Consider the following 23,155-nt stretch of genomic DNA (forward strand, 5'->3'; position numbering starts at 1 on the left):
AATTGGGCACAGGGTCCATACAAATATGTAAGAGATATAGATCAAATGTATAGAGGCGCTGGTCTTGAATCTCGTGTATATTGACGTGCACACTGAAGAAAGAAACTTAACTTGTGATTTGCAGGAGTTAACAACAAAATAATGTGCAGTATACTCACTCCGAAAAATTTCAGAGTTCAGCTTCTTCAAAAGGATCTCTGTCCCAGTTTTCCCACACTGTGCTTTAGTATCTGTAGATAATGGAAATTGCACTGCAGGTAATTGTATCTTTTGCTGAATAAAATGTGCAATATACTCACTCCGATAAATTCGGAATCCGGCTCCTCAAAAAGTGATAGGTAGCTTTAAATTACTTCCAAGAAAGGCAGCAAAATACTTGTTGTAACAAACAAATATTTATTAAAACATAATTAAAAGGCTCTTTTTGGCTTGGCTCTACGCGTTTCAACGACTGAATCGTCTTTTTCAAGAGCAGTAAAAAACAATTGGAAGTCTTCCAATTGTTTTTTACTGCTCTTGAAAAAGACGATTCAGTCGTTGAAACGCGTAGAGCCAAGCCAAAAAGAGCCTTTTAATTATGTTTATATAAATATTTGTTTGTTACAACAAGTATTTTGCTGCCTTTCTTGGAAGTAATTTAAAGCTACCTATCACTTTTTGAGGAGCCGGATTCCGAATTTATCGGAGTGAGTATATTGCACATTTTATTCAGCAAAAGATACAATTACCTGCAGTGCAATTTCCATTATCTACAGATACTAAAGCACAGTGTGGGAAAACTGGGACAGAGATCCTTTTGAAGAAGCTGAACTCTGAAATTTTTCGGAGTGAGTATACTGCACATTATTTTGTTGTTAACTCCTGCAAATCACAAGTTAAGTTTCTTTCTTCAGTGTGCACGTCAATATACACGAGATTCAAGACCAGCGCCTCTATACATTTGATCTATATTCTACTCACAGTCCTGTTGGGAGAGACTGTTAGAGGGCAGCGGTCACTTAAGAGGGGAGTATTGTGCTCTATTCTAGTCAATCTGTACATTGTGTTGTTAACATCTAACATATCTGTATAGTCTTTGTTATTATCTTGTATTTTCTCCAAATATGTAAGAGAGCATTGGGTAGAATACCTAGTAAAAACACAATCTGCATGAATAGGTGTTAATAATGGAGCATCATCATTAAGGGAAGAGGGCCTAGGAAAGTATATGCTATAGAGCAACTGTACTGCTGGACATTGTGTGTTAGGGAGCTGCCTCGGCCGCAGGCAGCGCCTTTGCTGTAGATGAATAAGTCACAGCAGTCATAGTAGTAGAAAATAGGCCACATTCTAGTAGAGAGAAGCATAGTGTTAAAATTTCACTAAACATCACAAATAGAACTTGTTGCATATGCACATTAACTTTCTATATATCAAAATATGAATATATTCCCAAAAGTACAGTTGAATACTTACAGATACTGCAAACCAGCTATTAATGGGTATTAAGCTGCAGAAAGATTCTAATATGTTGGCAAAAGCTAATTCTAAACAGAAACAGAGAACATATATAGATACATGATAAATTAAACATCTATAAAAAATTTAAAAGTTAATTCTTACAGGAGTCACAGGTTAAGGAGATCATAAACATTAGGGTTTAGATCTTTAGAGACAGAACTCCCTGTTAAAAAGGAACACACAAGCTGACGATTTTAAGGCATGAATAAAACAGCATCAACATGTCCTATATCACCTTAATTTCTAACATTCACATGTGGCTCATTAATACAGTCAAACAAACAATGAAAAATAAGCATACTTTTAACATATTGAACTTCAGGGCAGTAAAACAACCAGTTCTTTAGAGATTTAACCATATAACATTACAGGTGTAACTAGTCCAAAATAAACATAAAAAGCAGTCATAAAGGAGCATCGGTGGCTCCTATATTGCACTCATATATATATCCGACCGGGATTACCCCACACCTAATTTTGGTATAGGTTAATAGTAGAGGATAAGTGCCAGATAGCGGTACACAGAGTGCTGAGCCAAAGGATTTGTAAGGTAAGGAACCGTGAGCATCAAAGTTCTCAATGCCATCTGTACTGCGATAGGTATCTAGATTGTGGAGACTTATCTTCATGCCCGCAGTCGCAAGTTTTTCAGATCTTTTGAGCTGCTCTTCCTCACGTTGTGGTAGCTGTATATTCACTTTCGGTGTCACTTTCAGCAGTGCCGGAACAGGAGAGGACTCCACAGATAACTGTAAGCTGCCATCACTCCCCCTTAGTGTCGGTGCGTCGGCCAGCAATGAATCCACATAGTAGTGCGGCGGGCCATCAACCTCGTGGCTAGTGTGCATCAGGCTTCTCTGAATTTGAAGACGGTCGCCACCAATCACTTGGTCTGTTCGCGCCTGTAAAACATAAATGCTTCTCCTTTCATGAATGAGGAGGTCCTCCAAACATTGAAAGTGTTCACCGAGCAGCGATTCCATAGCTTGTAGGAACGATACAGCCTCACTTGTCATTTTTCTGCATGAACTATGTGCCACCTCTCGCAACACCAAATACCTCCAAATGTCCCTTTACATAAGAGAGCCAAAGTCAGTTATCCTCCAGGTATAGCTAATGGTACTGTCCAGATCGGCTGTGGCTAAGATTTAAATAGCAGTAAAACTAAAACTCAACTGCGTAGGTTGTAAGATGGCCGCTTCTTCAAAGGCCCCCAAACAGAAAAAGAGGAAAGAATTTTCTATGTTACCTAGCGCCTCTCAGGCACTAATCTCTGCAATCTAGATCCATGAATCATTAAACACTTTAGGTGCCCAAATTGTACTGAGCTGAACGATTATATACATAGCAATTTTGTAAAAAATAGCTGGAGCTGTGGTGATATGCGTCCGTTCAGTCTCAGAGCTTGCTCCGCCCCCCCGCCCCTGGACATTTTTAAAATGTTGGTAACTATTATAAAAGTGTCTTAAAATTACTTACTCTGAGTTTAATTTCAACTTTCATATTCCTTGAATCACGTGTTTGTGTGCTACTGCCAAAGATGGTGAAATTGTTGTTCTTCATGTTATTGAAAACTAAGGTTATTCCCCGCCCTGATTTGTATCTATTGGTAACCAGGGAGGTAAACTTTATGTGTATTACTGGTATACACTTGGGATGAAATCACTTGGTGTTTGTGTTACTGTCTGCAAAGGGTGAGGGTTAAGCCAGTGCCTTATTTGTGTTGCTAGCAGTCATTATGGCAAAATCACTGTTTCATATCTTGCTGGCACTCTAATGGATAAAACCACTGAAAAATATGTATATGTCAGGCCTAGGTGAGGATTGGAAACCAATGGGTGGAGCTTAAGGTATAGTTGTATGACTCCACCTACTGCTCCCCTAGTCAAAAAGGATGATCTTACTGGTGTCATTCTGAAGTAATCAATGACTCCAGACTAGTCATCAGAAGCCATCCTGAAGTATGCCCACAGGCCGAAATATTTAAATGAGATGACTCTAGAGGCATTCACTGGCTGTTCGTGATTGTGATGTATTCAGTAAGGTTATCTGCTAATCATTCTGAAGTTATCACCCAATTTTTTTTTTTACCTTAGCTGATGACTTTACAAGCCTGATTATGTCTGATCATATGCAAATGACTTCAAAAGTATTTTGATGGTCTCTAAAGTAATCCTGTTTGTCTTGGGTCACCCAACATTAGCTGACAACATTATCCTGCAATCAGGTACAATTAAATTTAGACTACCTTAAAGGGACAGTATACACTCATTTTTATATAACTGCATATAATAGACACTACTATAAAGAATAAGATGCACAGATACTGATATAAAAATCCAGTATAAAACCGTTTAAAAACTTACTTAGAAGTTCTTAGTTTACCTCTGTTGAAAAGGTAGCTGGAAAGCCCACTGCAAGTGGCAAATAAGACAATCCCCCCTCCCCCTTCTTTTGCATATGAAAAGACCCTTTATACAAACAGGAGCAAGCTGAAGAAGGTAGCTGACGGTATTCAAATAAAACTTTGGGGCTTGGTTAGGAGTCTGAAAATCAGAGCAATGTTATTGAAAAATAAGCCAAAGTATACATTTAAAAACAAAACAAAACTTTATGAGCTATATAAATAGATCATCTACAAAACATTTATGCAAAGAAAAAATGAGTGTATAATGTCCCTTTAAGCTTTTCACACATGTGTTAAATGGCAGCGATTCAGTACAAATCCTCACTGAAATCTACAGGCACCAAAGAGCAGCAGCAATACACTCCTCCTTTCTCACATTCCCCCCTTTTCCAGGAACTTGGTAATTCAGGAGAAAAAAAGATGCGTTGCCAAGGAAACAAGTTTTCAGGCTCAGCTTCTACTAAGAACTTCGGCAGCTGGGGAATGAGAATGAGTGAGAGAAAAAAGGGATGAGAAAAATCCAGGAAAGAGAGGATGGCGTGTGAGAAAGAAGAAAACAAATAGAAAGTCAGAGAGGGGACAGGTTTCTTACCTGTTGAAATATTATAATAAATATAAAATATAGGATGTAGGGAACACAGCAATGATTGGATGTGAGAGTGGGGAAGAGACGGAAGGACCAAAGATTTGCAGGGAATATAAAAATCAGAACTGGAAGCTTTACATTCTTAAAAGTTCTTATCATACTGCTAATGGGTTCAGAATGTGCATATAGGAATTCTCTAATTATACTGGGAGCGTATTCCATAAATACACGACCCTTAGAATGGGCTAGATTACGAGTACTGCGCTAACTGTTGTGAACAATCAAAAAGGGGTTTATCACGTCTCTTTGGAAGTAGTGCAGTATTACAAGTTGAAATTAAATGCGTTAGCTTGAGTGAAAATTAATTAAATGTGTGTCGCGATGTAGCGACTTCAGAGCTCTGGTTAACTGTTATGTGAGACAAAAAAAAATCACACAAAACACATCAAAAATACATTTAAAAGTACAGTTACAATCATAATAACTAATAAAAAATATACAGTATAAAAAAAAGAAATTGCATAAAAAAGGCATGCAAAGGGCTTTATCATAGAGATAAATACTTATAATGTACATATCTAAATATGTATATGCATGTGTATATACATATATATATATGTTTATATGTGTGTACATATGTATTTATGTATTTATATGTGTATATATGTATTTACATATATATATATATATATATATATATATATATATATATATATACAAAGTATATATATATATATATATATATATATATATATATATATACACACAGTATATATATATATATATATACAGGGAGTGCAGAATTATTAGGCAAATGAGTATTTTGACCACATCATCCTCTTTATGCATGTTGTCTTACTCCAAGCTGTATAGGCTCGAACGCCTACTACCAATTAAGCATATTAGGTGATGTGCATCTCTGTAATGAGAAGGGGTGTGGTCTAATGACATCAACACCCTATATCAGGTGTGCATAATTATTAGGCAACTTCCTTTCCTTTGGCAAAATGGGTCAAAAGAAGGACTTGACAGGCTCAGAAAAGTAAAAAATAGTGAGATATCTTGCAGAGGAATGCAGCACTCTTAAAATTGCAAAGCTTCTGAAGCGTGATCATCGAACAATCAAGCGTTTCATTCAAAATAGTCAACAGGGTCGCAAGAAGCGTGTGGAAAAACCAAGGCGCAAAATAACTGCCCATGAACTGAGAAAAGTCAAGCGTGCAGCTGCCAAGATGCCACTTGCCACCAGTTTGGCCATATTTCAGAGCTGCAACATCACTGGAGTGCCCAAAAGCACAAGGTGTGCAATACTCAGAGACATGGCCAAGGTAAGAAAGGCTGAAAGACGACCACCACTGAACAAGACACACAAGCTGAAACGTCAAGATTGGGCCAAGAAATATCTCAAGACTGATTTTTCTAAGGTTTTATGGACTGATGAAATGAGAGTGAGTCTTGATGGGCCAGATGGATGGGCCCGTGGCTGGATTGGTAAAGGGCAGAGAGCTCCAGTCCGACTCAGACGCCAGCAAGGTGGAGGTGGAGTACTGGTTTGGGCTGGTATCATCAAAGATGAGCTTGTGGGGCCTTTTCGGGTTGAGGATGGAGTCAAGCTCAACTCCAAGTTCTACTGCCAGTTTCTGGAAGACACCTTCTTCAAGCAGTGGTACAGGAAGAAGTCTGCATCCTTCAAGAAAAACATGATTTTCATGCAGGACAATGCTCCATCACACGCGTCCAAGTACTCCACAGCGTGGCTGGCAAGAAAGGGTATAAAAGAAGAAAATCTAATGACATGGCCTCCTTGTTCACCTGATCTGAACCCCATTGAGAACCTGTGGTCCATCATCAAATGTGAGATTTACAAGGAGGGAAAACAGTACACCTCTCTGAACAGTGTCTGGGAGGCTGTGGTTGCTGCTGCACGCAATGTTGATGGTGAACAGATCAAAACACTGACAGAATCCATGGATGGCAGGCTTTTGAGTGTCCTTGCAAATAAAGGTGGCTATATTGGTCACTGATTTGTTTTTGTTTTGTTTTTGAATGTCAGAAATGTATATTTGTGAATATTGAGATGTTATATTGGTTTCACTGGTAAAAATAAATAATTGAAATGGGTATATATTTGTTTTTTGTTAAGTTGCCTAATAATTATGCACAGTAATAGTCACCTACACACACAGATATCCCCCTAAAATAGCTAAAACTAAAAACAAACTAAAAACTACTTCCAAAACTATTCAGCTTTGATATTAATTAGTTTTTTGGGTTCATTGAGAACATGGTTGTTGTTCAATAATAAAATTAATCCTCAAAAATACAACTTGCCTAATAATTCTGCACTCCCTGTATATATATATATATATATACATACTGTATATATATATATATATATATATATATATACACACACACATATAAACATAAATACATATGTATGTATATATATATATATATATATATATATATATATATATATATATATATATATATATATATATATATATATACACATATATAAGTGCATTGGAGCCCTTTGCAATCTAGTAGCTGAAAACATGAAAAATTATATTTATGAAATATTCATATTTAATAAAGTTTTTAACTATGTATTTAATGTACATTTTTCCCATTCCAATGTTCTTCACATAGGGGAATATTTTCTAGGTATTTTTAAATAGATATTCTTTTTTTTTATATATATATATATATATATATATATATATATATATATATATATATATATATATATCTCTACCTATATATAACCATACAGATTTATAAGTATAGATATATATTTTACCAACATACCATCATATATATATATAGAAATATGTATTTAAGAATAAATAGAACATATTCTTCTATGTGAAGAACATTGTAATGTGAAATATTAATATTTCATGTTGGGTTAGCGCGCAAGTAAGCGTGTCGGTGTGTACGTTGGGTTAGCGTGCAAGGGAAAACGTTTTACTTTCAACTTGTAATAGACGCACGCAAAAAGCTAAAGTCTAGCGGGGTTAACGAGTGAATGGGAGTGCAAACTACCACTTCATTTGTAATCTAGCACTTTGTTAGGCTACAGCACAGCATGTGAAATATTAACACTTGTTAAATTTTTCACTCTATAACCAGGAAGTTTTTAACGTTATTAGCAACTTGGGGATAAGGCCCCTCAGGAGCCCTCTGAATGCACTGCCCTATTGACTCTCATAGGTGGTAATGAAAATACATTAAACAAACAACTGCCCTATAAAAAAAAAAGCTTTGTGTCACTTAGTGACTACTGCCCAGATAAACCCTGGACTTCACTGAGCAGAATCCAATGACACCAAAGTTAGGATGGTAACTTGGGGATAAGACCCATCAAGAGCCCCCCCTGAATGCCTAAGTGACACAAAGCCTATTTTTTTATAGGGCAGATGTTTATATGATGCATGTATTTGCTATTATCACCTATGAGAGTGAATAGGGGCAGTGCATTCAGGGGGCTCGTGAGGGATTCTATCCCGAAGTTAGGGTCCTAACTTTGGTGTCATTGGATTCTGCTCAGTCTGGGGTATACTGGAGTAGCATTCACTAAGTGACACAAAATTTAGTTTTATAGGGCAGATGTTTATATGATGTATTTATTGTATTATCAGCTATGACAGTGAAAACGGGGCAGTGCATTCAGGGGCTCCTGAGGGTTCTAATCCACAAATTACGGTTCTAACTTTAACGTAATTGTATTCTTCTCAGTCAGGGATATGATACACTAAGTGACACAAAGTTACTTTTTTTTTTTCTTTGTTTTGTTTTAACATGGAAATTCCCATTAGACTGTGAATAATAAATAACGAAAAAGTGTCTACAGCTTGCCGGTATTTTCTTGTTAGTTAGATCTGACAGTCTTGGTCATGAATGAGTTAATGAGGCAGGAATTACACTTGCGGTAACGCCCAATTAACGCCCTCTTATGCCCAAACCACGCCCTAATCCGAGAGTCTATTTTTATCCCTTGAGTCACGTGACCAAGATGACGTCACTGAATGTTGTTGTTGGTGGAGGAGACAGAGAGAAAGAGACTGCAGGGACCGAAGAGACTGCAAGGGACTGACGTCAGGGAACAGAGAGTAACTGCCAGGGATTGAAGATTGTAAAGAACACGGAGACGATACAAGGTGCAACTAGACTGTAGGGAGCAAAATGAGGGGATTTGGACGCACACAGGGTCCATAGTAAAGAAAGAGGGAAGCTGAAGGAAAATACATTGCAGGGAATATACATATCTATATATTTATATATATATATTACGAGGGGCAAATTGCAGAGGACAGGGAAAACTTCAAAACAAGGAGATATCTATATATAAGTACAGAGAGAGACTGTAGGGGAGTACGATCGTAAGGAACACAGACGTAGGGACAGCCGAACTGAGAGGAGTGATTTAAATAAAAAAGACTGCAATGGAAACAGATTTTAAATGATAAATAGTATGTAAGGTATTTAAATAGGCTTACCATAAGTCCCACTTTTACTGGGATTGTCCCGGTTTGGAGGCGCTGTCCCAGTGTCCCACCCAGTTGTTCAATGTGTCCCAGTAGGGTTGCCACCTCCAGGTTTCAAATCATGTGTCCGGGTTTCAGACCACCTGAAACCCAGACACATTATTCAAAATTACTGGACTGTGGCTCTCCAGCATAGTTGGATGCTGGTACTTTGTTACATACAGCCCTGCTTAGCTTAACGTTCGTGTCCTTCAAAGTTTACATTTAGTAATACAGGCTGAGTGAGCAGCATAGGGTTTTTTTAATTTTGTAGTACTACTTGGTTTATTTTTCTAAGAATTTAACCCCCCCCCACCAACCCCTGGTGACATTGCCGGTAATACACCTTTAGGGGAATCATATGGGTATGACTAGGAAGTACAGACAGGCAGGATTTTTGGCCTGGATCTTGCTTTACTTCATGCAGGATAGCATTTTGGTTATAATCTTCCTGCATTATGGTATAGAGTAGCCTCTTAAACAGCTTTAGCAGGTACGTGTTTCTTTTTTACTTTCATTCAATGTTGTATTTATGCCTTATCAGTATTTGGCTCTGTTCCTTAATTAGACACATAAAACAAATATTACACTGCAGATATTAAATTGTGAAATTGATCATTATGAAAGTGATAATTATGCTTGATGTTTGGCATTATTTAGAATCTGAGATTTAGATTAATGATTTATTTGCCATGGCAACGTAATGTTGCCTTTTTCACTAGGGGGTGGTGTTATGGTCTATTTAAACTGTGTGATGCACTTGTTTGACTGAGGAAGGGTAGAGTATCCACAAAATATTACACACATAAAAGCTATTACTTTAAAAGGACCGGTAATTGCCACGCTCCTGACCACACCCCCACTGGCACCGCACCAGGTGGTCCCAGTTTCACCTCTAAAAATTATGGTAAGCCTATATTTAAACATTCTAAATGAGATAGAAACCTGTGACAGAAGGAAGAAATACTGCAAGAATTATATAATAGATAGTGGAGGTTAACTGCAAAGGATACACAGTCAGAAATGGATGAAGAAAGACAGTGAGAAAAAGAGACATAATACAGGAGACAGTCTTATACATATAGGCATGGACACACCCCCTAGTGAGAGAGAGCAACATCCTGAAAGACACCAGACATCCAGCCTTCACTTAGAGTGACATTGAGACACCAGAGATAACCACGCTTTGCACAGGGGCAAGAGTTACTAAGTAATAGCCAACCACTGGCAGACAAAAGATACAGCCGCCTGTTACTGAGAGTGACAAGTAGCAAGCTGCCTTTACTAACCCACTAGACATCAAGCATCCACAGAGAATAACAGTAGACACCCATTTTACATTCAGAGTAACAGATAACCAGGCTCCATTGAGATAAAAATATTTTTCACTGAGCATCATTTAGTATACTCAGTAGCAAAGGCCAGTAGACATCTAGATCAGTAAGGTTCATCCAGACTATACGAAGTTTCAAGAGACCACAGTTTTTGAAGAGGTGGCTAGTTCAACTGAACTGTGACATCTGCCCTTGGATCTGAAAGTCCTCTGAACAGAGACAAAAAAAGCTCCAGGTATCACACATATGTTGATAACAGTATTGTGAATTAAGTGGTTGTGCAACGTTGCTATTGGGAGAGAGGTTTGGTAGGGATGAAACATTAGGGATCATGTATGTCTGGGTAAATTGGGATTACAGTGGTTGTATTGTCTAGGGTGTGGGGTTTATATTTTGTTGAGGTGTTTAGGCTGAGTTGTTAGATTGGTAAAAGTAATTGGGAATGAAAGATTATATGAATTTGTTAATGGGGATTGTGGGGTCTACATGCATTTGGTATACGGTATAAAGGTGTTTTATATATACAGTAGAATATTAGAGAGAAGAGGGTTATATGTTTTCGTTGTTTTTTTGAGAAAATATATGATGGGTGGAATAGTATTGTGTGTTAATAGAGTTGCAGAGAGTATTTTAATTATAGAGAAAAATAAATAATAAGAAGGTTTGTAATAGAGTAATATTATGGATGATGGTGTCATTTGCATAGAACAGATTATGTTATGAATATGTGTATTAAGTTAGAATGGATAGAAAGGTGTGATCTTGGTAATACTGTGAATTATAGAGATGGAGTATTCAAGGAACATGAAACCCAAAATTTTCTTTCATTATTCAGAAAGAAAATACAATTTTAAGCAACTTTCCAATATGTTGCTCTGATGTAATTTGCTTTATTCTCTTGGTATCCTTTGTTGAAGAAATACAAATACACATAGGTGAGCCAATAACATGAGGCATATATGTGCAGCCACCAATCAGCAGCTCCTGAACCTACCTAAGTATTAAAAATACACAAAGAGAACAAAACAAATTAGATAATATAAGTACATTGCAATTTTTTTTAAAATTACATGCTCTGTCAGAATCATGAAATATAAATATGGTTTTATGTCCCTTTAAGTATAGATGTGCACTTGCATTAGACATTGGGGGAAACAAGGTTTAGCTTCCATGGGTTTTGTACATAGCATGAATATATATATGTGATGGGTTTATTTATATGATGACAAAATGTGCAATATGAATGGGGTAGGAGGGGTACTCTGGATTGCAAATTGTTGATGGAGTAGTTATGGATTTGTGAATAGAGGACAATGGAAGCAATTTAATCATAGCTGTGGTGGAGAACTGTTATATTAGAGTACAGATGTGGTCCCTGGAGGCCTATTCTGAGGCTTCCATCCTGTCCACTGAAGCAGTGAAGAATGTTCATTTTTACCACCTGGAAAAAAAAAAACCAAAGCTTTCACTTTACCCCACCAAAATTTTGTAAATCCTGCATCCCTTCCCCCCTCTTAATCCACTCTCTTATCATACACATAGGATTCAAATATTTTTTGCTACATATTTAAAATACAGGTTAAAATGTATCTTGTTTTTATGTTGAGAGCTTTAGTATTACATATGGTGCCACTTAAAGGGACACTCAAGTCAAAATTAACTTTCATTATTCAGATAGAGCATGCAACTTTCCAATTTACTTCCATTAACAAAATGTGCACAGTCTTTTTATATTTAAACTTTTTGATTCACCAGCTCCTACTGAGCATGTGCATGAATTCACAGAATAATCGTGTATGCATTTGTGATTGGCTGATGGCTGTCACATGGTACAGGGGGAGTGGAAATAGACATAACTTTTAAAATTGTCAGAAAAAAAAAATCTACTCATTTGAAGTTCAGACTAAGTGCTATTGCATTGTCTTGTTATCTTGCATTTGTCGATTATGCAAATCTACTGTTTTGACTGGTTGCTAATCACTTGGTTACAGTGATGAGATATTACATATAGACTTAGCTAGATCCCCTATTTTCAGCCAGTCATAGTTACATGGTCACCAGTTTAGTAGCAAGTTCATCCTCTAGGGCAGTGATGAACAACTGCCTAACAATTCGGGCCACAGATCAATAGGCCACATTTAAATTTATGGCTATTATTATATTAAATTGAATGTCAAGTTTAATGAGAAAGTGCCTGGTTTTTAAAAATACTCTTAAAAACAGGGGCACTTTAATTAATTGAACTTTACAGTACTTACCTTTTTTCTTTTTGAAAACAGCCCGGTGATCTTCGGCCCGCAGCTCCTGCTGTACTTAGCACACCAATGACGAATTGGGCTTCCTGCAATCATTGCGTGGCCACACGAGCTGCACTCCTTGGGGTGCATGCAATGATAGGAGGAAACCGGATTTGTCATTGCTGTGCTAAGTACAGCAGGAGCTGTGGGCTTAAGATCGCTGGGCACTTTTCATAAAGAAAAAGGTAAGTATTTGAAAAAGGCACTTAAATGTAAAGTTTAATAAATGAAAGTGCCCCTGTTTTTAAGAGTATTTTTAAAAAACGGTCACTTTCTCATTAAACTTGACATTCACTTTAATTCCTTTTCCCGAATGGATGTAGATCTACGTCATGCAGTACATAGCCCATCATACTGCGTAACGTAGATCTTCGCCCAAAATGCTGGAAGCCCTAGTTTGCTGTTTATGGGCGGGACCCTATGCTACGGAAACAAAGTTTGGAAGGGAGAGGGAGGGGAGAGCCCTACAAAATTATCACTTGGAGGTGGGGTGGGTGTGGGGGGACCCCTACACTACAGAAAAAAAATATTAAGAAATTAATAAAACAAAAAATTACTATAAACTGTTTTGGGGGGATCAGGGAGGTGGGAGCGTTGAGGAGAAATCCCAACACTTCGGGATTTTTTTTTTTATAAAAGAAAGAAAGCCCTAAACTGCATACTGGCAGACAGTCTGCCAGTACCTAAGATTGTGGTGATGGGGAGAGGGCTGTTTTGGAAGGATCAGGGAGGTGAGAAGTAGGGGTGGGCCTTCAGATGCTTTGTTAGCATTCGAATGAGAAAGAATGCTCCGCTCATGGCGTTCGGCTCTTTTCGAAGACAGATTTTTTCTTGTTCAGATTTTTTCTTGTTAAAGTGCAACAAACTAAGATCTTGATTTACACGTTCAGATGCTAATAAAGCATACAAATGCCCATGCCTAGTGAGAAGTGTCAGTTGGGAGGGTAATCCCTACATTACAATTATTTTACCCTTACCAGCGAATGAATTAACCACTTCACTGTCAGGAATTTTAGAAATATGTTGCTCAGCTGCAATCAGTGGCCTAGACATACATGTCTGCTATTTCTGAACAAAAAGAATCACAGAGAAGCTTTTACAACCATTTGTGTTATGACTGCATAAGCTGTATGTAAATAATTTCATTGAGAAACCCAAAGTCTGTGAAAAAGTTATTTTTTTTTTAAATTTTATGTGATTGCATGTGGGGGCGAAATGGTGGCATGCAATTTACTAAAATGGGCCAATATCAATACCTGGGGTTGTCTACTTGCTGCTCTAGGGTATTGATAAACAACACATATGATTCAAAGGGCAACATAAGATGTTAAACATTTAGTGCCAGATTACGAGTGGAGCACAAATGTTTGCGCGCGAGTGATAAGTTACACTCGTAATAACACTATCCAATAACAAATATTTTTAAAAAATATTGCACACAAAAGTTATAAGGGCTCAAAGATATGAGGGCTCAGGTGTTAGAAAAAAGGCAGACAACGGGCTTTAACATAGACATACACACATATAAATGTCTAAATGTATATGTATGTGTATGTCTATATATGTGTAAATACATATTTACACATATATAGACACATATATATATATATATATATATATATATATATATATATATATATATATGTGTGTGCATTGGAGCCCTTTGCAGTTAAGTAGATGAAAACATGAAAAGCCATATTTATGCAATATTCACATTTAATAAAGGTTTTAGCTATGTATTTACTGTAAATATTTGTCATTCCAATGTTCTGCACATAGCAGAATATTTTTTATGTATTTATAAATATATATATATATATATATATATATATATATAAACCTGTATAATCATCTATATATATATATATATATATATATATATGTATAGATATATATTGTGCAAAAAATACCATCAGATACATGTAGAAATATTCATATTTTCATGTTGGGTTAGCGCACATAAGAATATACGATTGGGCTTGCGCGAGAGTGGGGTGTTCGTTTTTTCCACTTTTTTTTTTCTCAGTTGAGTTCTATGGGGGGAATATGTGACAGTGCACACAATATTGTAAGTTCATCTTTTTGCGCTCTTCAGGTTAGCGCATGAGCGAAAACAGTTTACTTTCAACTCTTAATAAAAGTGCAAACCAATGCATGCAAAAAGCTTCAATTAAGGCTTGAGCAGGAGCATTAATTAGCGCTCCACTTGTAATCTGGCCCTTTATTAGATTCACAATAAAAGTTATTAAAACTACTGTGTCTCTGGGAGAGAGTAAATCAAGTGCAAAATAGAAGTAAACCAACAGCTGTCCATTTAAGGGAGCCAGTAACTATAATTGTGTGACCTGTGATTGGTTGAGACATGAGATTTTTGGCTCAATTCTCAACCCCCCCCCAAAAAAAAAACCATCACCATATTTTACTGAGCTTTTTACTGTAAAGTAAGTCTCCTTCACATATAGGCCAATATTTATCAAGGGGTCAGGCCCCATGGGCTGCAGGTTTGCACGAGTGAGCCTGCAGTTGAGATTTAAGAAGCAGCGGTAAAGAGACTGCTGTTTATCAACCCTATTCTCCACCTGTTATCTGGTGGATATCAGTCTCCCTGGACTTTTCTGACTGCCTGAGCGTGATTGGCTGCTTGTCAGCAGGAGGCGGGGTTAGACATGAGCGCACCTGTGCAATGATAAAAGTGGGCAGGGGATTGCTCCCGCCAGAGGTGATGCCGGGTCCGACAGGGGCGAGGATGTACGCCCCTGTCCACCAGTATTATGATAAATCTAGCCCATAGAATATTAGAGAACTCGCCTTAAAGGGATCCTAAACACTAAATACATTTCATGCACCACCCTCTAATCATGGGTGCTGCCATTATGTAACCTAGGTTACACTGCAGGTAGCTGAAGGAGAGTTGCTGCACATGTGCAAACAGGTCAGCACTGGAATGTAATGGAAGATAGATTTCAACATGGCGGCACCCATGACTAGAGGGAGATGCGGAATAACCTCAATATTATGCTTATTAAATGTATTTAGTGTTTAAAGTGATTGTCAATCACCATTGGAACACTGTTTTGCTAAGAGGTGACGTTTCCACAATATTGCAATATTAATGATGTAGCTTTTTGCGAGTAATTCTTACTAAACATATTAAGTTCCTTCAACTGTCAGTCTGATTATTAATACTTGAATACTCGTTTTGTTCCTGAAATAAATGGTTGAACACCCATTTAAAGGCCTGTTCAGCCAAACTCCACTTCTGACCAGCACACACCAAGTCAAGAGCTGCATACGCACGTAGCTGTCACCAGCTATATTTGCCAAGTACTGGCACAGGAGTGAAGCTGGTGCTTAAATCCAACAATGTGCTTAAAGGGACAGGAAACTCCAACATTTTCTTTCATGATTCGGATAAACATACAATTTTAAACAACTTTCCAATTTACTTCTATTAACAAATTTGCTTCATTATCTTGTTATCGTTCGCTGAGGGAACAGCATTGCACTACTGGCAGCTAGCTGAGCACATCTAGTCAGCCAATCACAAAAGACAAATGTATGGAGGCACCAATCAGCGAAAAATGTATGGAGGCACCAATCAGCAACTAGCTCTCACTAGTGTAGGATATGTGTGTCTTGTTTTTTTAACAAGGGATACAAAGAGAACGAAGCACATTTGAAAATAGAAGTTAATCTAAAAATGTCTTAAATTGACATGCTCTATCTGAATCATGCAAGTTTAATTTCGACTTTCCTATCCCTTTAAGATTGACTGCACTCCAAATGTGAGCTTGTGGGAATAAGTTATCTCTAGACTGGCTGCAGGAATGCCTTTAGCCAGTCCACAACCAATACAGTAATTCAGTGGAGTACCCAGTCAATCACTGGCTGCACAGTCACCCAGTGAGTTTTATTCAGACGTCAGTTATTCCATAGTGGGTCACAGAATCCAGAGTGAAACTAAATACACTGACTTTTGAAGCTTGTAATTGGCAGTGACTAATATACTACAGTTTGTCAGGAGGTGGGCACTAAACCAGATTAAACATATATTTCTAAATTTTAACTAGATATTTTGATGTGCAAACATGTTTTTTTAATTAACAGATTTTTTTTACTTTTACATTTAAAGGGATATTCTGGTATAAAAATAAAATACTCTATTTTATAAGAACCATTTAAAATAGTATAGTCAAAGTTGTAGTCGGCTACTCCAGATAAGAATTCAACTGATGGACAAATATGTATGTTCAGAGCACTGGCCGTATCCTCATATGGAGAAACATGGGGTTGTTCCAGGAGTGTTTGTAATCCATTTACATAAGTTAAAGACAAAACGAATTGAATTTGTTAAAAAATACAAAGTTCCAACATAAAATAGAGCTTTTTGTTTTCACACTAGAATAACCCTTGAATAGAAGAAAAATATAGATATGTGTACTTTCAGATCAGGGATGTCCATTAGCACCCATATTGGATTTTGTTTTCTCTCAATGGACCAATGAAAATATTGTATAGATACTATTAAAGGGACAGTCAACAAAATGTTTTTTCTCTTGTAAGGTGTATCCAGTCCACGGATTCATCCATTACTTGTGGGATATTCTCCTTCCCAACAGGAAGCTGCAAGAGGACACCCACAGCAGAGCTGTCTATATAGCTCCTCCCCTAACTGCCACTCCCAGTCATTCTCTTGCAGCTCTCGACAAGAAAGGAAGTATCAAGAGATATGTGGTGATTTAGTGTAGTTTATCTTCAATCAAAAGTTTGTTATTTTTAAATGGTACCAGCGTTGTACTGTTTTTACCTCATGCAGAAATTAGAAGAAGAGTTCTGCCTGAGGTTTTTGATGATCTTAGCAGGTTGTAACTAAGGTCCACTGCTGTTCTCACACATAACTGAAGAGTATGGGAAAACTTCAGCTGGGGGAATGGCCTGCAGAATTAACTGCTCTGAGGTATGTTCAGTATATTTTTTTCTAGAGAGATGATAAGGTCTAGAAAATGCTGACAGTGCCTGATATATTTAAGGTAAGCCTGATTACAGTGATTTAACAAACGACTGGGATCATGCTTGCAGCTTAAAGGGTAATATTCATGTTACTTGATCTTATTACGTAGTATATAAAACGTTTGCATGATATATAAAAAACGTTTTTTACTGAGGGTGATAAATCTTTATTTGGGGCCTAGTTTTCCACATCGCTGACTAGATTTCTCCTAGGAGTAGTTATTTATGGCCCTTTCACTTTGAGTGCATGGTGGGAGGGGCCTATTTTCGTGCTCTAATTGCGCAGTAGTTTTTACAGTCTGAGACATCCAGCTTCCCTGAAGGAGTCCCCTGACATATAGGACCTCTGTAAAGGGTTTTTGTGCCTACAAAAGTCGTTTTATGGGCAGGTAGGAGCCACAGTAGAGCTGTGGCAGTTTGCTTGTGACTGTTTATAACGGTTTTACCGTTTTTTTTATTCGTTTTTGAGCCTGAGGGGTTAATCATCCATTTGCAAGTGGGTGCAATGCTATTTTAGTCTATTATACACACTGTAAATATTTCGTAGAGTTTACTGCTTTTTTTCACTGTTTTGCAGTTTATGTGATTGTTTTTTTCCCTTAAAGGCACAGTACCGTTTTTTATATTCTGCTTTTTCACATTTATTAAAGTGTTTTCCAAGCTTGCTGGTCTCATTACTAGTCTGTTAAACATGTCTGACATAGAGGAAACTCCTTGTTCATTATGTTTAGAAGCCATTGTGGAACCCCCTCTTAGAATGTGTACCAAATGCACTGATCTTACTATAAATTTTAAAGACCATATTCTGGCTTTAAAAGATTTATCACCAGAAGAAATTGACAAGGGGGAAGTAATGCCGACTAACTCTCCCCACGTGTCAGAACCTAAAACTCCCGCTCAAGGGACGCCAAGTACATCTAGCGCGCCATACTTTACAAGACATGGCGGCAGTTATGAATCATACCCTTACAGAGGTATTGTCCAAACTGCCAGGGTTACAAGGAAAGCGAGACAGCTCTGGGGCTAGAACAAATACAGAGCTCTCTGACGCTTTAGTAGCTATGTCTGATATACCCTCACAATGTGCAGAAGCCGAAGCAGGAGAGCTTCTATCTGTGGGTGATTTTTCTGATTCAGGGAAGACACTTCAACCTGATTCTGATATGTCTACATTTAAATTTAAACTTGAACACCTCCGCGTGTTGCTCAGGGAGGTTTTAGCAAATCTGGATGACTGTGACGCCATTGTAGTCCCAGAGAAATTGTGTAAGTTGGATAAATACTATGCAGTGCCTGTTTACACTGATGTTTTTCCAATCCCTAAGAGATTTTCAGAAATTATTACTAAGGAATGGGATAGACCAGGTGTACCGTTCTCTCCCCCTCCTGTTTTTAAAAAGATGTTTCCTATAGATGCCGCTACACGGGACTTGTGGCAGACGGTCCCTAAGGTGGAGGGAGCAGTCTCTACCCTAGCGAAGCGTACAACTATCCCGGTCGAGGACAGTTGTGCTTTTCTAGATCCAATGGACAAAAAAATTAGAGGGTTACCTTAAGAAAATTTTTATTCAACAAGGTTTTATTCTCCAGCCTCTTGCATGCATTGCCCCAGTCACTGCTGCTGCGGCTTTCTGGTTTGAGTCTCTAGAAGAGGCTCTACAGGTAGAAACCCCGTTGGATGATATCCTTGACAAGCTTAAAGCCCTTAAGCTAGCCAATTCATTTGTTTCTGACGCCGTTGTTCATTTAACCAAGCTAACGGCTAAAAACTCAGGTTTTGCTATTCAGGCGCGTAGGGCGCTATGGCTTAAATCCTGGTCAGCTGACGTTACTTCAAAGTCTAAGCTTCTCAACATTCCCTTCAAGGGGCAGACCCTATTCGGGCCTGGACTGAAGGAGATCATTTCTGATATTACTGGAGGAAAAGGTCACGCCCTTCCTCAGGATAGGTCCAACAAATTAAGGACCAAACAGACTAATTTTCGTTCCTATCGAAACGTCAAGAGTGGCGCAGCTTCAACTTCCTCTAATACAAAACAAGAGGGAAATTTTGCCCAGTCCAAGCCGGCCTGGAGACCTAACCAGGCTTGGAACAAAGGAAAGTAGGCCAAAAAACCTGCTGCTGCCTCTAAAACAGCATGAAGGATCAGCCCCCGATCCGAAACGGATCTAGTAGGGGGCAGACTTTCTCTCTTCGCCCAGGCTTGGGCAAGAGATGTCCAGGATCCCTGGGCATTGGAAATTGTGTCCCAGGGATATCTTCTGGACTTCAAAGCTTCTTCCCCAAAAGGGAGATTTCATCTCTCACAATTATCTGCAAACCAGATAAAGAGAGAGGCATTCTTACATTGTGTTCAAGACCTCCTAGTTATGGGAGTGATCCACCCAGTTCCAAAGGAGGAACAGGGGCAAGGCTTCTATTCAAATCTGTTTGTAGTTCCCAAGAAAGAGGGAACCTTCAGAACAATCTTAGATCTCAAGATCCTAAACAAATTTCTCAGGGTCCCATCCTTCAAGATGGAGACTATTCGAACCATCCTACCTATGATCCAGGAGGGTCAATATATGACTACCGTGGACTTAAAGGATGCTTATCTTCACATTCCGATACACAGAGATCATCAACCTGGCTTATGTGTTTCCACCGTTTCCTCTGCTCCCTCGTCTGATTGCCAAGATCAAGCAGGAGAGAGCTTCGGTGATTTTGATAGCACCTGCGTGGCCACGCAGGACTTGGTATGCAGATCTGGTGGACATGTCATCCCTTCCACCATGGACTCTGCCGCTGAGGCAGGACCTTCTACTTCAGGGTCCTTTCAACCATCCAAATTTAATTTCTCTGCATCTGACTGCTTGGAGATTGAACGCTTGATTTTATCAAAACGTGGTTTCTCTGAGTCGGTCATTGATACCTTAATTCAGGCTCGAAAGCCGGTCACCAGGAAAATCTATCATAAGATATGGTGTAGATATCTTCATTGGTGTGAATCCAAAGGTTACTCATGGAGTAAGGTCAGGATTCCTAGGATATTATCTTTTCTCCAAGAAGGATTGGAGAATGGATTGTCAGCTAGTTCCTTAAAGGGACAGATTTCTGCTCTGTCTATTCTTTTGCACAAGCGTCTGGCTGATACTCCAGATGTTCATGCGTTTTGTCAGGCTTTAGTTAGAATCAAGCCTGTGTTTAAACCTGTTGCTCCGCCATGGAGTTTTAATTTGGTTCTTAAGGTTCTGCAAGGGGTTCCGTTTGAACCTTTGCATTCCATAGATATTAAACTTTTATCTTGGAAAGTTCTGTTTTTAGTAGCTATCTCCTCGGCTCGAAGAGTTTCGGAGTTATCTGCTTTACAATGTGATTCCCCTTATCTCATTTTCCATGCAGATAAGGTAGTGTTACGTACCAAACCTGGTTTTCTTCCTAAGGTGGTATCTAATAAAAATATCAATCAGGAAATTGTTGTTCCTTCACTATGTCCTAATCCTTCTTCAAAGAAGGAACGTCTTTTACACAATCTTGATGTGGTTCGTGCTTTAAAATTTTATTTATAAGCTACGAAGGATTTTCGTCAAACATCTGCTTTGTTTGTGGTCTACTCTGGACAGAGGAGAGGCCAAAAGGCTTCGGCAACTTCTCTTTCTTTTTGGCTAAGAAGTATAATCCGCTTAGCTTATGAGACTGCTGGCCAGCAGCCTCCTGAAAGAATTACAGCTCATTCCAGTAGAGCGGTAGCTTCCACATGGGCTTTTAAGAATGAGGCTTCTGTTGAACAGATTTGTAAGGCAGCGACTTGGTCTTCGCTTCATACTTTTTCTAAATTCTACAAATTTGATACTTTTGCTTCTTCGGAGGCTATTTTTGGGAGAAAGGTCTTACAGGCAGTGGTGCCTTCCGTTTAAGCACCTGCCTTGTCCCTCCCTTCATCCGTGTCCTATAGCTTTGGTTTTGGTATCCCACAAGTAATGGATGAATCCGTGGACTGGATACACCTTACAAGAGAAAACAAAATTTATGCTTACCTGATAAATTTATTTCTCTTGTGGTCTATCCAGTCCATGGCCCGCCCTGTCATTTTAAGGCATGTGTTTTTTATTTTTAAACTACAGTCACCACTGCACCCTATAGTTTCTCCTTTCTCTTGCTTGTCTTCGGTCGAATGACTGGGAGTGGCAGTTAGGGGAGGAGCTATATAGACAGCTCTGCTGTGGTTGTCCTCTTGCAGCTTCCTGTTGGGAAGGAGAATATCCCACAAGTAATGGATGAATCCGTGGACTGGATACACCACAAGAGAAATAAATTTATCAGGTAAGCATAAATTTTGTTTTTGTTTAAAAATATAGATAATCCCTTTATTACCCATTCCCCAGTTTTGCACAGCCAACATGGTAATATTATTATACTTTTACCTCTGTGATTAACTTGTATCTAAACCTTTTTTGACAGCCTCCTGATCACATGACTTTTTATTTATTATCTATTGACTTGCATTTTAGCTGTGTTGTGCAGAACCCACAGGCGTGAGCACAATGTTATCTATATGGCCCACATGAGCTAGCAGTCTTCTGTTGTGAAAAGCAAATACAAAAGCATGTGATTAAGAGGCTGTCTATAGCGGCTTAGAAACCGGCAGAAATTTAGAGGTTTAAATGTTATAAAGTATATTAATATATCAATGTTTGTTGTACAATGCTGGAGAAATGGTAGTAAAGGTGTTAACTAACTAAAACAATAACAATTTTAGTGTTGACTGTCCCTTTAAATGAAACAAAATATAAACAGTGCTTGTAGATACTCACATTTTAAATGGGCAATTCCTGATCAAGATGTTTGCATTTGATTTTGCTTGCCCCAAGGTCAAATGCCTGAAGGTAAACTTATGCATTTATATATTTAATGTACTTAGGGTTGCCATGTGTCTAGTATTCAACTGGACAGTCCAGTTTTTTAGCAGGCTGTCCAGTAAAATCTTCATAAAAATACTGGACACTTACTGTAAATGTCAGTGAGTGTTACATGTAAAAGGCCTCCTTTTCCTCAATGCATTAAAATATGGAGCAGAAAGAAATGAGGGGCGGTCAAGGGAAGGGGGTGTCAATCTCTACTCAGTACATGTGTTACTGGCAACCAAAGAGATACAATTATTTATTTTTATGTTACTGGCAGCCAAGGTGTATATAACTGTGCTTAGTTGTGTAAATATATATATACAGTATCTATCTATCTATCTGTCTGTCTATCTATCTATTGAGATCAAGAGTGGGGTCTAAGGTAGAGCTTTGGTAGAAGGGGCATTGTGTAACACAGTCACCTACAGATTGTACAGTTTTTTTTTTATGGAGGATAACCTGAATGTACTGTACAGACCCAGATAGGGTCACAGACACCATCTTCCACATCTTCATTAGAACATATTTGCTGTTAGAAATGTATCTTTATGAATATTCTTCTCAATCTCCACCTGGCCTCATAATATTCTGTTGTACTGTAAACA

The 23,155-nt window shown here is 38.2% G+C and overlaps 1 protein-coding gene across 3 annotated transcripts in view; it reads left to right on the forward strand.

The window, feature by feature from the left end:
* Positions 1 to 8,508: 8,508 nt before the first annotated feature.
* Positions 8,509 to 23,155, forward strand: part of HDAC5 (histone deacetylase 5) — a 421,662-nt gene continuing 407,015 nt past the window's right edge. For 2 of the 3 annotated variants that reach the window (XM_053700076.1, XM_053700085.1), the window contains exon 1: positions 9,948 to 10,594. The gene's annotated coding sequence lies outside the window, so the exon portion shown is untranslated. Of the gene's footprint in view, positions 8,660 to 9,947; positions 10,595 to 23,155 lie in introns of those variants that run through there. The other variant, XM_053700081.1, reaches the window with a different exon arrangement.

This window comes from Bombina bombina, chromosome 1 (assembly GCF_027579735.1).
Source record: "Bombina bombina isolate aBomBom1 chromosome 1, aBomBom1.pri, whole genome shotgun sequence".
Taxonomy (NCBI): Eukaryota; Metazoa; Chordata; class Amphibia; order Anura; family Bombinatoridae; genus Bombina; species Bombina bombina.